This window comes from Poecilia reticulata, linkage group LG18 (assembly GCF_000633615.1).
Source record: "Poecilia reticulata strain Guanapo linkage group LG18, Guppy_female_1.0+MT, whole genome shotgun sequence".
NCBI classification, from domain to species: Eukaryota; Metazoa; Chordata; class Actinopteri; order Cyprinodontiformes; family Poeciliidae; genus Poecilia; species Poecilia reticulata.
Window position 1 is genome coordinate 16,283,442 of NC_024348.1, and position 13,554 is coordinate 16,296,995.

Genomic DNA, 13,554 nt, shown 5'->3' on the forward strand with positions numbered 1-13,554 from the left:
TGAAAAATGTCACATTGACTCTTTATGCATTAGAGAAAATTTAGAAGAAGAAAAAAATGCCTGAGCATCAGTCGTGTGGATGGCGATCGGTTTCATGCGCGACGCGGCCTTGGAAAAAGCATCCACATCCCTCAAACCTTTTCACATTTTGTCACAAAATTCAGTGCAGCTTATTTACATTTTATTGGGGCAACATCAAGTGGACCAAGTAAAATGAAACACTGTCACTTGAAAATGATACAAATAAAGGAGATATCTGGACCCATCTGAAAACCACAAGACAAGAACAACATCACTTAGTAAAGCAGCAAAAAGGCCAAAAGTATGAAAGAAACAGCTAGCAATCTGGAAACAGAGTTCAAAACAGAGTTTTTTAGCCTACATGCAAAGCACTGTGTGTGCTGGAACACACTTCCCTATCTAAAATACAGTGGTGGTGGCAGCTTCATGCTATGGGGTTGGCTTTCGTCTGCAGGGAAAGGAAGATTTCTCTGAGTTGAAGGGAAGATTAATGGAGCTAAACTCAGAAAATCTGTTGGAGACTGAGAGGAGGTTCACCTTCCAGTGGAGGAAGGAGCATAAACACACAGCCAGAGCTCTTATGGAACAAGTCGAAACCAAAGCATGTCCATGTGTTTGAATGGTCCAGTCAAAGCCCAGGCCTACACTCAACTGAGAAATTGTGGTAGAACTTTTTCTTGTCTACTTGTGTTACTAAACACCAACAACGATCACTTTAAAGAAAAGCATATAGTCGCAGGTTACCCTTTGAACAAAACTACATATCTTAGCACTGTAACAAATTTAAAACCCTGAATAATGGATCTACAACTCCAATGTACCAGAAGAGCTTTGTGTAAAAATCGTATGCACAGATTGAACTGAGCTTATGTGAGTGGTGTGTAACATTTGTGGAAAATTGCTGGGTGCCGATTTAGCAGATATCCAAGGAGATATGCGGTGCTGCGCCTAATCGCGGCGCAGGCAAGTCATGCATCTCAAATGAAAGTGGTTCACATTCAGCAGGTTTAAAACATCAAAGTGCACATTTGAGAGAAAACAAAGCCATGAGATAGCTCTTTCTTTTCATATCAAAGTGCCAAGTAAAAACTAAGCAAAACTTCTAATAGAGCTCCTAGCCTGAGTGTTGAGCATAAACTGGATTATAGTTATCCCACACCAGCATTGCTGCTAGTTTTGCAAAACAAAACTCAGTTAATATTATTAATTAAAAAAAAATTACAAAAAAAGAACAAATTCACTGTTCGTCTCAGGTAAAGATAGCGCCAGTTTTTTTTTTTTTTTTTTTGTAACATTCCCCCAAAAATGTCAGGACAGTGGGGGTCAACAGTTAAAACTGTTCATTGCTCAATGCCTAATGGACCCCTGAAAGTACGCAACCATGCTCACGTAGACCTGCTCACAAACATGCCCGCACTCTTCCGCATTTATTTAGCCCGTTGTTTGTGAGAGGCGTCAGGGGAAAGAATGTCAGACGACTGATTCATAGCCAGATACATTCACGAGGATCGTATTAGCCGACAGTTCGGGGTTTGTTTCTGCCAAGTCGCTATGCATACATACCCAGGAGATGCACAGTGCACATCTCTGCGCAGACCATCAGTGGCTGTAAAACAGTAGAGTCGTAATGTTCCCCAGCCTTGGGGGCTTATTAGAAGGCATAAAAACTGCATGCTACCTTCATTCATATTCTCCATAAACACCCCGCATTTCTTTTTCTTTTACTGCTTTCCAACTTTGGGCAGTTAGAAAATATAAGCCTTTGTGCCACTGTTTTGTGCCGCATGATTGATTTGCAAAATAGGTCTGTACTGGAAATGTATCTTGAATAAGGCGAGGATTTGCCTCTGTGTGTAAGTGCAAATTGCAGTGTCAGATCTCTGCGTGGATGTTGTTTGTCAGGCGTAAACTCAGCACGGCGGCAATTTTTATTTCCACGCCCCCCCCCACCGTATTTATGGCGATGTCTGTATAATCTGGAAAAATAGGAGCTGTCGCTGATTATAGTCAAGGGGAGAGAAAGGATTGGGGAGAAATTGACATTTCCAACTCAGAAATTCCAGTGAATAAAATATTTTTACAGTGCGGCGCATCTCAAACATTCCATGGTTACGAAAACAGAATTAATCATTTCCTTACAACGTACGGAGGCTCAGAATAGACGCTGCCCTCTGAAGCTCAAGTGCAGACAATTACAGGGGCCGGAGATCTATTTGTGAATAATCTGGGATGGAAAATAGTGCCAGGCCACCGAGATCGACTCTTGCCTTGTGTGAATGGGGTGGCAGCTTTAAAGAGCCTGAATCGCAGTTACTGAATCTGTCATGTTGGTTTACATTAGAGCAAGCTCAGTCAAGTTAAATGGCAGGCAGAGAAGCAAGAGTGAAAGTTTTTCTACAAACAGCAGTTGCTTTTGAGAGTTCGTGCAGTGGGCGAGATGCTGTGAAGTAAACCGTTAAACCAACAAAAGCAGCAGAAAAGCCTGGAGAGAAAGTAAAATAAAGGTAATTGGTCAACAAAAGACCTGCTCTAAAGCTACATGTGATGAGGCGTAAAATACCTACAAGTTTAGCAGTTTTAGTAGCTTATTTTCAACTGAAAAATAAAAAAAATGTGCAGAACTTATTCTGGCCAATCAAGCAGTGATATTACAGCCAATGAAGCAGGTATTGGAACTTTTGAGAGAGGCCTGTTGGAAATTACATCAGCTTCTTTATAAAGCTTGTCAGTAGAGGGAAGCATGAAGTGCCTAAAAACTTTCTACTGGACAGCAGAGCTGATGTTGGTCTTGATAAAGCACAGTGGACCAGAAAAACACCAGCCAATGACACAACTGAAATCCTCACTGACGAGCAGCAGAAATAGTGTGAGGTAGGACTGGAGGACTGTCACACCTGCAGAACATTGCCTCTTCAGATGACATCTCTCAACAAAACATCTCTCACATCTGGCTATGAAGCCACCCCTACCAACCACAATTTTCTGTTTCTAACTATGTTTGGAATGTGTGGTAAGATCTCTGCAGCTAAATTGTTTCTTTTGAACAGAATCTCAGACAGATTGTTTTTTTTGCGTCTTTTAGTAGAACCTACAAATAAATTTGACCCCATCTTTAAATATATACCTGATACTTAGAATTTAGCTGAGAATTAATATGTAAAAGCAAAACTTTGGTACAATCATATTATGGAGAATGACAGAGTAAATGTGATGGAAAACTCTGCCCACAAATTGAATTTGTATCTTAAAGAATATATATATATATATATATATATATATATATACATACACACACACACAAATGCATATACACGCACATTATAAGTCCCATAACACTGTTCCCAAGTTTTATCTGCTCCATTTGGGTTCTTCCTCTTGCAAATGAAATCATAGACTTATACAAAAATGTATAAAAATATATATAGTTTTTAGAGGTTCCAATGTATGTCAATTTTAATAATTCATTCCGTCTTGGTTACATTCATACAATGCAGGCAAAAGCAGCAACATAAAAAAATGTTTTGACACACTTAACACCACAAATCCGATTTTGTCAAGTCAGGCTGGGGTCACTTTCGTACATGGTCTTAGGTGATTATTTTCAAAGCGAGCTCAGTCTGAATGACCATGCCACATTTCATCTGAAAGCAGACACAGTTGATACAGCTGGTCATGCTTTTGACACCCTGGAGTGCACAAAAATGTCAGGTCTGAGGCACATGTGCAGACATGTGTAGCATCCATATTTACTTCCCTAACCAACCACACTGTTCTGTGGGCGACTTCAGGTCTTTTGTGCAAGCAGGTCACTTCAGGGGCATATTACAACAATTACAATCTGATGATGGTCACAGTAAAATTATCTGAAAAACAAATATGCAAAAATAAATAAATAAAAAAAATTTTAAATACTGATTTCAGATTTTTTTTTTTTTTTTAATGGAAATTTTTCTGTCCAAAGGAAGCCCATTTGATGACAATCGAATGAGTGAATGTCTCAGATAAATTGTATGGAAATTACTTTTCTGTTCCATTGCCACAAATGTGTGGAATTTGCAAAAATGCTGCAAAAACTAACTGGAACTTTGTATGTTGTGCAAAGTGAGTCTAGTGTCAAACTAAGGATGGGTACATGAAAATGATCCCAATAACAACCGATTCAGTATGGTGGAGAATCTGGGATTCTTTAAGGCTGCTTCTCTTTCAAAGACACTAAAAATCTTATTAGGGTGCATAGCATCTTAAGCCCTTTAAAATACCAGGATATTTCAATTGAATATCCGACGCGGTTCGTCAGTCATCTAAAAAGCTGGAGTCCTCATTGTTAATTTAAGCAGGATAATAAACTAAAGCAAATGGGCACATTTACACAGTCAACAATCAACCTTCTTCCATGGCTACCTTTGTTTTTTTCCCCCATTGGCTTGTCTATTTGCTGCGAAATGATTAGCAATGACACTGACTCCCCCCTTTAAACTGCGGCGACCAAATGAGTTCAGTCACTAAACACGAGCAACATTGTGTGTATTTACAGTTGGTCCTGTAATCTGAGGTGAGGTGTGAACAAAATGCCCGTTTTTCCATTTGAGAAATGGCTGTTTGTGAAGCTGATGAAATGTGGTCACAAGGTTGTGATTTGGCCAGATTAAATCTGCAAAGGTCATCACAGGGTTATACTCTTTTAGCAGATGCACAGTCATGCTTTTTTTTTTACGTTGCTTATATATCAAAGAGAACTATTGATTTTTTTCCCCCTCAGTGTTTAGGTAAACTGCACCACTTTGCAGACATTTCAAGTTGTCGTTATGACTGACTAGCTATCACAAACTGGACATTTATGGAATGCAGATTTTATCTTTTTATTCCTAAAATGAGCAAATGGGTATGGAACAAAATATTTTGCTGTAGGATGCTTTGCACAGACCATTTGACAAATAAGTACATTTTCTTAGTATCTTGCTTAATTTGGGGCCATATTCTCTAGTCAACTGGACCAAATAGAATCCAGAGTCTCAAACCACAGAAATGTGTACAATAATAAATCAGAAAATTACAATTAGTCATGCAAGATATGAGCATTTTTATGACCATCTTAATTTATGAAAATACATTTGCGTAACTTGTTCGTTTGTTACGGGGACGAAATACAAAAAGAAAAGTAAAAAACTGGCAATGTTTGGAGTACAATCATTTTTTTATTATTATTGAAACTCCTCAGCTTTGGTTCTTTTTTGCAGCCATTTAATCCAATTTGTTTAAAATCCTCCTGCCTTTACTGTGAGATAAAAAAAACAACTCAAGTTGAGTGATACAAATGTTACTTAATTTTCATAGTGCATTTGTATTCCAGCAAAAGTTGCTAAGAAGTAAAAGTATCACAGTTTCAGCAGAGTTAAATCTGAAATATTACTGGCTTCATCACATTTGTACCATTTTCTGCTACCTATGGTAACATGTTTGAAAGATTTCCCATGGAAAACCATTCTGAATTCATGGATGGTTCAGCTGACAGAACAACAAGTGATCTGTCTGATCTGATCCCTGCCTCTCAGCACATCAAGTATCGTGCTCAAGTAACAGTCAAATGTCATTTTGCAGTGTTCGGTGAGTTCATGTAAGGTCTGCAAAGTAAACAGACAACTATCGAGACTTAAAAATGATTTAAAGCCACCCATTCAATTATATTTCCATGAAAACGACCAGTAGAGAAAGCCATATCCTTTCAAAAAGGGTATGGCAATGATGAATCTGGATAAGCTTTGCAGCAGGAGATAAAAAGCTGACAGTATCCATAAAGTATGCAACAGGTTTTATAGCATGAAGGCCCCCTCCCTCCCACTTTCTTCATGTGAATAAAAATCTTTTAAAATCCAAGAGGCAGGTGAGAAGCAACAGATCTCATTTACATAGGTTCCTCTAAAATCTGTGCTCCCAAAGTGCGTCAACAAGCATTGCAGTCTCTGAAAATGACAAAAGGCGAGCCTGCTTTTTTAATAACGGGTTAGTACTGGACCTTTGTTGCAAATCCTGACGGATTCAGCAATCTGCAAAATCTTGCCATACCATTTTCTGGAATAAGATCAAAAGATTTGCAATCCCAACATGAAGATGCTCAGCAAGTCATTGTAAAGTTATAACAAGGCAACAAATACACACACAGTTATACATTGCGTGGCATTGTTGCTGTACTGCTATAATCTCACCATAATTTTTCATCAGTGTGCCATCATGAACCACAACATGACTTGGGAACCATTGCCTCTTCTTTTCATTGACTCTAGCTGCTTTTATCCGAGGCCTGGAATCAAACCTGTGACGTCCACATCACGGACTAAGGCTTCACCCCGCGCCACCCCAGCACCTCGCATTGCTTCTTCTTTTGGGGATTAACAAAGTGCACCTCAACTAAAAGAGTAACTCAAGCCAGTGCATATCACCTTGACAAGGCCATTACACACACAAATTTTCACTACAGCGTGACTCACACTTAATCATATCAGCCTTCCTCTTTCCGCTTTAAAAAAAATGTTACACACCTTCTCTGTCACTTTTTGAACAGTTCGTGCAACATCTAGAGACCCGAGCTTCATACACAGTTAATGTCTTTGCTGTCCAGATGATTAACGTTGCACAATTCACATTCCCGAGTGCTGTCTAAATTTCCACTCTTCCTCTCCTTTCACCTTCCTTGTTGAGCTCACTCCTGGGCTTCAGGTAAAAATAGCTGCTCCACCCCGTTCCTCTCGGCTGTCAAGACAGTGTGCAGTCCCTGTGCTGGGATACAAGCCCTCAAAAAAAAATTTTATTGAGGAAAAGGCTTCATTGAAAATTGCCTTTATTGAATCTAATCGGACCAGGTTCAGCCCTAAAAAGTTAGTAGACTGCGTTTTTTTGTTGTTTTTTTTAGCTAAAGCCTTTCAGAAAGGATCTTTTCCAAAGCATAAAATTAATATAGCCACTATGTACCCTCTGAACAGTTGGAAAGGCTATATAGTCAGATATATCATCTTTCTTAGTCTCAGACCTATGAAAAATTAACCATAAATTAACAAATAAATCATTTTACTGAGAGCCATCTTAGTGTAGGTGATTTGATCAATTTCACCTAAAGACAATGTGCATCATTAATATCCTTTTGTCAGGATCAAGTCCCTGTATGACTGAAAATATTATTTCTGTAGCATACTTTATCAAGGTTGAGGCCAATGGTTGTATTATCAACAAATAAATAGGTAGGGCATTCAGGTCACATATGTGTTAAAGGAGAAAACTATAGGTCTAAGCACACAACCTTGAAGCACGCCTTTGCTCATGGTGATGCCAGAGAACATGGAGTGATTCATTTTAATTTTAGCAGTTCTTTCGAAGCGAAAAACGTACTATATTATGAAACACTTGCGCATACAAAGAAAAACTCCTGACATGTTTTTTGCAAAAATATTCCTTGATCACATTATGTCTGTCTAACCTATTTGAGAAACAGTGTGACATTTGACAAGACTGAACAGTTAATAAAAATGTTTTTAGGATCTGCAGTAGCAACTATAATCATAAAACTCAGGTTGGAGTTTGAAGGGCAACTTAAACCATTTAAAATGTAATACAAATATTCAAAACATTCACATATTAGCATGTTTGCCTAAAGCACCTAATGTGATGCATATTAAAGGGCTTTTTCTTTTAAGTTTGCTTTGGTGTCTTTCTACTCCGGCTGTCACATGTTTCCCATTACAACGTAAACGAAATCCATCAAAAGTTACCTTTTAACAAGTGATGCAAAGCAGCTTTGGGAAGGTTCCCAGAAATCTCTGTTAGCCTGTCAGTGATAAGACTGGATGTGAAGTTGTAGCCTGTGGCCATAATCTTCAGACTGAAAGTGCACAGAAGTCCTTCTACATGGCACTTCTCTTTATGGAAAGCAACAGTGTTTTCCTGAAGGCACTGACATGATTCCTGATTTGAACCACGCGGTTAACATGCCAACAAGTTTGTAAATAAGTTTAACGGCCAAAGACAGAAAAGATAACCATTAAAAGTTTTTATTTTACCTGTGTATTTAAGTAAAGTGTACCCTGTATATATTGAGGCTTCTTACTCTAAGCTCATAAAATGTGTGCTATAAGTTAGCAAACATTATGCTTCTGAATACTGACAAACAAAAATTAGAAACGAAAAGGAAAGCAGCATTTAAAAGCTCAATTTTATCACTTACTTTTCCCAGGCTTGAAGATGGCGTGTTCTATCAGCTGTGTTGTTCATCGCGGGCTTGATGCCACTCTCCAATCAGTGCTGATTGGGTCCAGGTGCAAGTTTGTCCTTCCAAGAGAATTGATACCAATTCTCCAACCAAATTTGATAGTGCTTCCAGCTAAGTTTTCGATTACTGCAGCTTGTGTTTCCTTTATTGATGGTAACACAATTCAAATCCTAAAAACTCCATGCCCCCTTTACATATCTGTGTGGATGCTTTTGGGTCTGCTGTTGACTACGAGTGAATGTCAGACCATGTTTTTCTTGTTTTGTGAAACAATGCGAGAAGGTTTGTGTTTTGCTTTGCAGGGAGCTTGTACTTCTGGAATGTGTACCAATATGGGCAAAACTGGTGCTATCAAAGAGAAATTTAGTTTAATTAACTTAACCAGGAGAGACGGATGACATTTCTTGAATGTACTGGGCAGACAGCATTACTCATACTTAATGGTGGGGAAACTCGGCTGGGCCATTGTAGATTTGCCATGTATGTGGGGCAGAGATTTCTGTTTGTCCGATTTAGGGCCTGCTCTTTTACACACCAACGTGACATCATCTCCGCTCCCAATTTTAAATGTTTTACGAAAGCATCACTCCAGAAAAGGGAAAAAATATCTTGTTTTTAATTCAGTCTTTATATCTTTAAATTTTAAAACAGAGATTTGATTTGGGTGAAATTGTTATTGGCAGGCCAAAGCTTTGAGAAACTCATCTGAGCTCAGACAAACTCTGACCCAGTGCCAGTCTAAATGGTCAGTTAAAACTACTCAGATTTTCAGCAGGGTTGATTTTTAACAGAAGAAGATACCACAGTTGTATCACTCCATTCCACACCAAATAATCCTTGGTATCTAGGCTAAGAGAGAAAAACCATCCTGACAAAGGTCTGTCACTCTACATGCCAACTCTGCTGTTCATTTTTATCTCATACTATAATCATTTCAATACAGTCATGTGACCTTTCCACATGCGGTTTCGTCCCTGCTCCACAATTGCTCAACACACTTAAGATTTCTTGGAAGTTGGTTTACATCCAAAGAGCGAGATCACTTCTTGGAAGAAGAAAACATGCAGAATTTTCAAAGAGGAATTGGAAGCATTCTTGGAATATCCACAAAGGCCTTGCGACTGAGAGCAATTCACTCACTGCTTGTCAAACATGATAAAATGGCTTTTCTCTTTAAAAAGTAATCAGGAACAAGAAGGACTTCCCACAAACTTCCCTTTGTCCTACAACTCATTGCCCTGCCTCTCTTTAACAAGAAGCGGGCGTGCTTGAATGGAAGAATGGTCGTGTCCTTCACACTGTCTGATTTGCTTAGGAAAGGCGCTCGCGTCTAATACTAATCTGAATGACAGCAGTGAAAATCTTGGCTCGGTTTCACAGGCTAGATTGGGCCTGGCCCAATGACCTTCTCCAGGAGAACATGGAAAGTTTGCCGGCTCAATATGTCACAGGCAGCGTGAGCTTAGAAGAGAACAAGAAAGCAGTGATTAAATGGGTCTGATCCATGGCTTGCCTTGGTAAGTGTCTAGAAAAGTGCTGCACAGGTTGTGCTTTTATATTACTGGATAGATAATATCACACAGTAACCTCATGAATCCGTTCAAAAATTGACAAAAAAATTAAACAATTAAAAAGGCAAGGTATGGTTTTTAAGGGAGACTCACCTTTTTCAAACTTCAACACCTTGCTACAGCATTCGACACATCAATAAAGTCAGACCAACTTCATTATAAATGATACAGATATCATTTTATTCAGGACAGAACAGACAGCAGAATTTTCCCTAGAGTTATCCATCAGCATAAGAACTGATCCTATTCTCTAAAAAATAAAATACAAATAAAAGGAATCTGTGCTTCACTCACATAAACAACTGATAATTCAGGAACTGGACATTTCCTTAGGCATAATTATAGCAAGTAATGTAAGTTTAAAGCAAATTAGCCTCACAGGAAGTTGAAACAAAGTGTTAAATGGGGTTAATTGAATTGTAAGCCTTGTCAAAGACGATTACCAAGCCTCAGAAACACCACTTTAATTGCGTTATTACCATGTGGATTTAGACACCGGATATTTTTGTCCAGTAATTATAGCTTGAAAGTCTGCGTAGTTTAAAGCACTCCAAGTCAGGATGATTTGGGTAGAAATTTTTAAAAAGTCCAAAGAGAAAAAGTTCCATTACACAATATTTCTGCTATGATTTAAAACAAAAATAGCAGTTTAGTAGAAAAGCAGCGCAGAAATAAAGATTAAAAGGATGAGCTGTTATGATGTGCCTTTTATTTTGTGTTATTTATGCATCAAATAATCCAATCGTATAAGAAACAATTTATGAAGGGAAATTGGGCCACATTCATTCATTATTCTGGTAAAAAAAATAAAAAATCCCTTCTATGCTTGGGTTGACTTTGATTATCAGTGGATTTTATTTAAGAGTAATATATTATCATTTTTCATGCAAAGCTATGATGATTTCCATGACCAAATGGAGAAATATGTTAAATTCCTGAATAAAGGAGATTGCAGTAACTGAGAATGCAGCCAAAAATTGCAGAAAAGTAATGATGTTATGTTTGGAACGGTGAACTGAGACATTCATTTGACTAATATCCATGTAAAAGGAGAGCAACAATATTAACGTCTCCTGCTAAAATATAAGGATATAATGTGAATATTTACATGGATATTTGTCAAGTGCAGATGTGAAAATCAATAAAATGATGACTGAGACTGGATAGTTTGGAGACCTATCAAACCAGTACTCTGCTGATTACTTTAAAAGAACTGTACTGCAACTTCAGTCCACTTGTGATTCTCCACTGTATTTAAAGACTTGTTTTTCTGTTCAAAATCTGCCCATGTTTGGCTCATAAATGTTCAACTTCACTAATATAGGTGTCAAATGAGTGTTTGGTGTCAAATGAGTGTTTGAGTACTGTTTGTTACACCACTTAAACACAGTAAGGTTGATCGTACGGGGAAAAAAAACAACAAAAAACTCATTCTTGAATGATTGTGCTGTTTGGAAAGAATGTTAAAATACTGAGAAAAACCCAGAATGCATCTGTTGCCATAATGACTAACAGTTGTTGATGTGATGCGAACTGCAGAGACCAGGAGTACTGACAGGGTACAACAAAAGCCAAAACCACTGCAACCAAAGCATTTCCTTATTAGCTTATGTTCATAAACAACAGCTGTTGTTCACACTCTGCTTCAGCTAACTGTAGTAGTGACGTCATTACAGTGTCCTGAGCTTTGGGCACCTCCCATGTTGTTGTTTACGTACAGCGTGTGCTCAATGTTGTAGGACAAAATTCTATTCTTTCATATGCCATCCATAGCCGCGCTAACGACAATTCAGTTAACTCCATGAAACTTGAAAATGTAGGTGTTATTAATTTCGTGGTATGCTCCACAGCAAAGGGAAAAACCGAAGTACAACTCCAAACCACTTCTTTCTCGCTCTCTGTATCGGCCAAGCGTTGTTGTCAGTTGCCAGAGCAACTGACAACGCCACTCCGTGTTTCAGGATTCAACACCAAAATACACTCAAATATTTTGCACAAAGAACAGAACATTCAGTCTGTTGCAGTGGTATGTTTTTAGGCTTAATATTTCATTAATAAGTGATTGCTGTGGTTAATTAGCTACCGCTGCTATTAGCTAATTTAACAATAGTTCGTGGGTTGTTTCTTTTCTGAATTCTTCACACATAGAAACTGTAGCCCACAACACGCACATTACATTAAAAAAAACTAAACATGTTATTGACGTCTTACCTTTACTTATAAATGAAGTCCATTCTGCAAGCCAAGTCTGTCCTCGACATCCCAAACGTTTCTAGTGCGACCTGGTTTTGAGTACGAGTGGTCGGCCGCTCATGTTTGGTGAGGTTTTTTTTTTACAAATTATTTAAGCCACAAAATCCCATCTGAGTCCACACAGTGCCACACGTCGAGGAAAGAAGGCAAGGGAAGCAGAAAAGGCCGTTTCTAGCAGGACATTCACAAAGCCAGTCTTTTCCACTCTGTTTGAGAGAAGCGGTACCCTTCTTTCTCGAAGCAAACCTTTCAGCTCCGGTGTTGGTCTTCCTTTAGTTATTATTTCCTGCTTCAACTGAAAATTAACTTTAGAAAACTGTTTAAGTGTAGACATGTAGTCATCCATGTTGACGTCGGAAGACAGGAGAAAACATATATCGCTGCATTCGACTTATTTACTGTATGGCTACCGCGCTATTTCTTACTCTGCAGACGTGGAGTCATAAGATCAATGTCTGGGATCATGAGCGCCCCCTGCCATGAGGCAAGAAAACTGCCTGCCTCACCTCGAATCTGTTCTCTGCCGTTTATGATCACTCCTCCGCACACGAATCACGTTACACACACACAGTTGGTGACAAAAAACACTTTAAATGATACAAATAAGCTAAATCATGGAAAATCAGTCCATGTATTAAATGTTTTTTAACCATTTTATTAGCGGCATACAGACAGGAATGGCACCAGCAACCCTCCCGACCCCACTAAGGGACAAGGGTGTAAAGAAAATGGATGGATGGATGGAATAAATAAAAAACTGCCCTGCAACAGACTGGCGACCTGTCCAGGGTGTACCCCGCCTCTCGCCCGGAACGTTAGCTGGAGATGGGCACCAGCAACCCTCCCGACCCCACTAAGGGACAAGGGTGTAAAGAAAATGGATGGATGGATGGACAGGAATGGCAGAATAGTTAGCGAGAGATTGCGCAATCCAAGGTGAGGCTCAGCTCGCTGCTGCCTCAACAGCTTCGGACTGTCTATTCGTATTTCACCAGCTGATCTTTTAGGATATACTCTACTTTCTCTGCACGTTCATGTCTGCTTTATGTTTTATACTAAAGTTGATCATTTATTACTAGCATTCAGTGATATTTTTTTAAAAAAATCTTCAGATGTAACCATCCATCCACTCAAATGCTGTCTTCTGTTTATCAAAATTTGAGTTGCAGATAGGGACGTCCAGGGAGGGAAATCCAGGGAGGCCTCTCATTCTGCAGGTTCTCACAGGGGATTCCTAGGTGCTCCCAATTCCCTCTAGGGAGTTCTGGGTCTACCTCAGGGTAGTAGGAGACTCCTGGAGAACATACAAAGGGTGGAACCCAAGAGGCATTTTGATAAGATGGAAATTAAATTCCGCTTATTGATGTAGCAGAAATTCATAACCAATATCCTCTCAGGGCACTCTCCAGAATAGTCAAGAGTTTATATTTAGAAACATTTAATCAAGTCAAT

At 38.9% G+C, this 13,554-nt stretch overlaps 1 long non-coding RNA gene across 1 annotated transcript in view; it reads right to left on the reverse strand.

Annotated features, from left to right (window-relative positions):
- The window catches only part of LOC103480688 (uncharacterized), a 90,517-nt gene extending 77,738 nt beyond the window's left edge, over nucleotides 1-12,779 (reverse strand). Inside the window, exon 1 of the long non-coding RNA XR_536145.2 lies at nucleotides 12,061-12,779. This is a non-coding gene — a long non-coding RNA (uncharacterized LOC103480688). The remainder of the gene's footprint in view (nucleotides 1-12,060) is intronic.
- Between the last annotated feature and the right edge of the window lie 775 nt (nucleotides 12,780-13,554).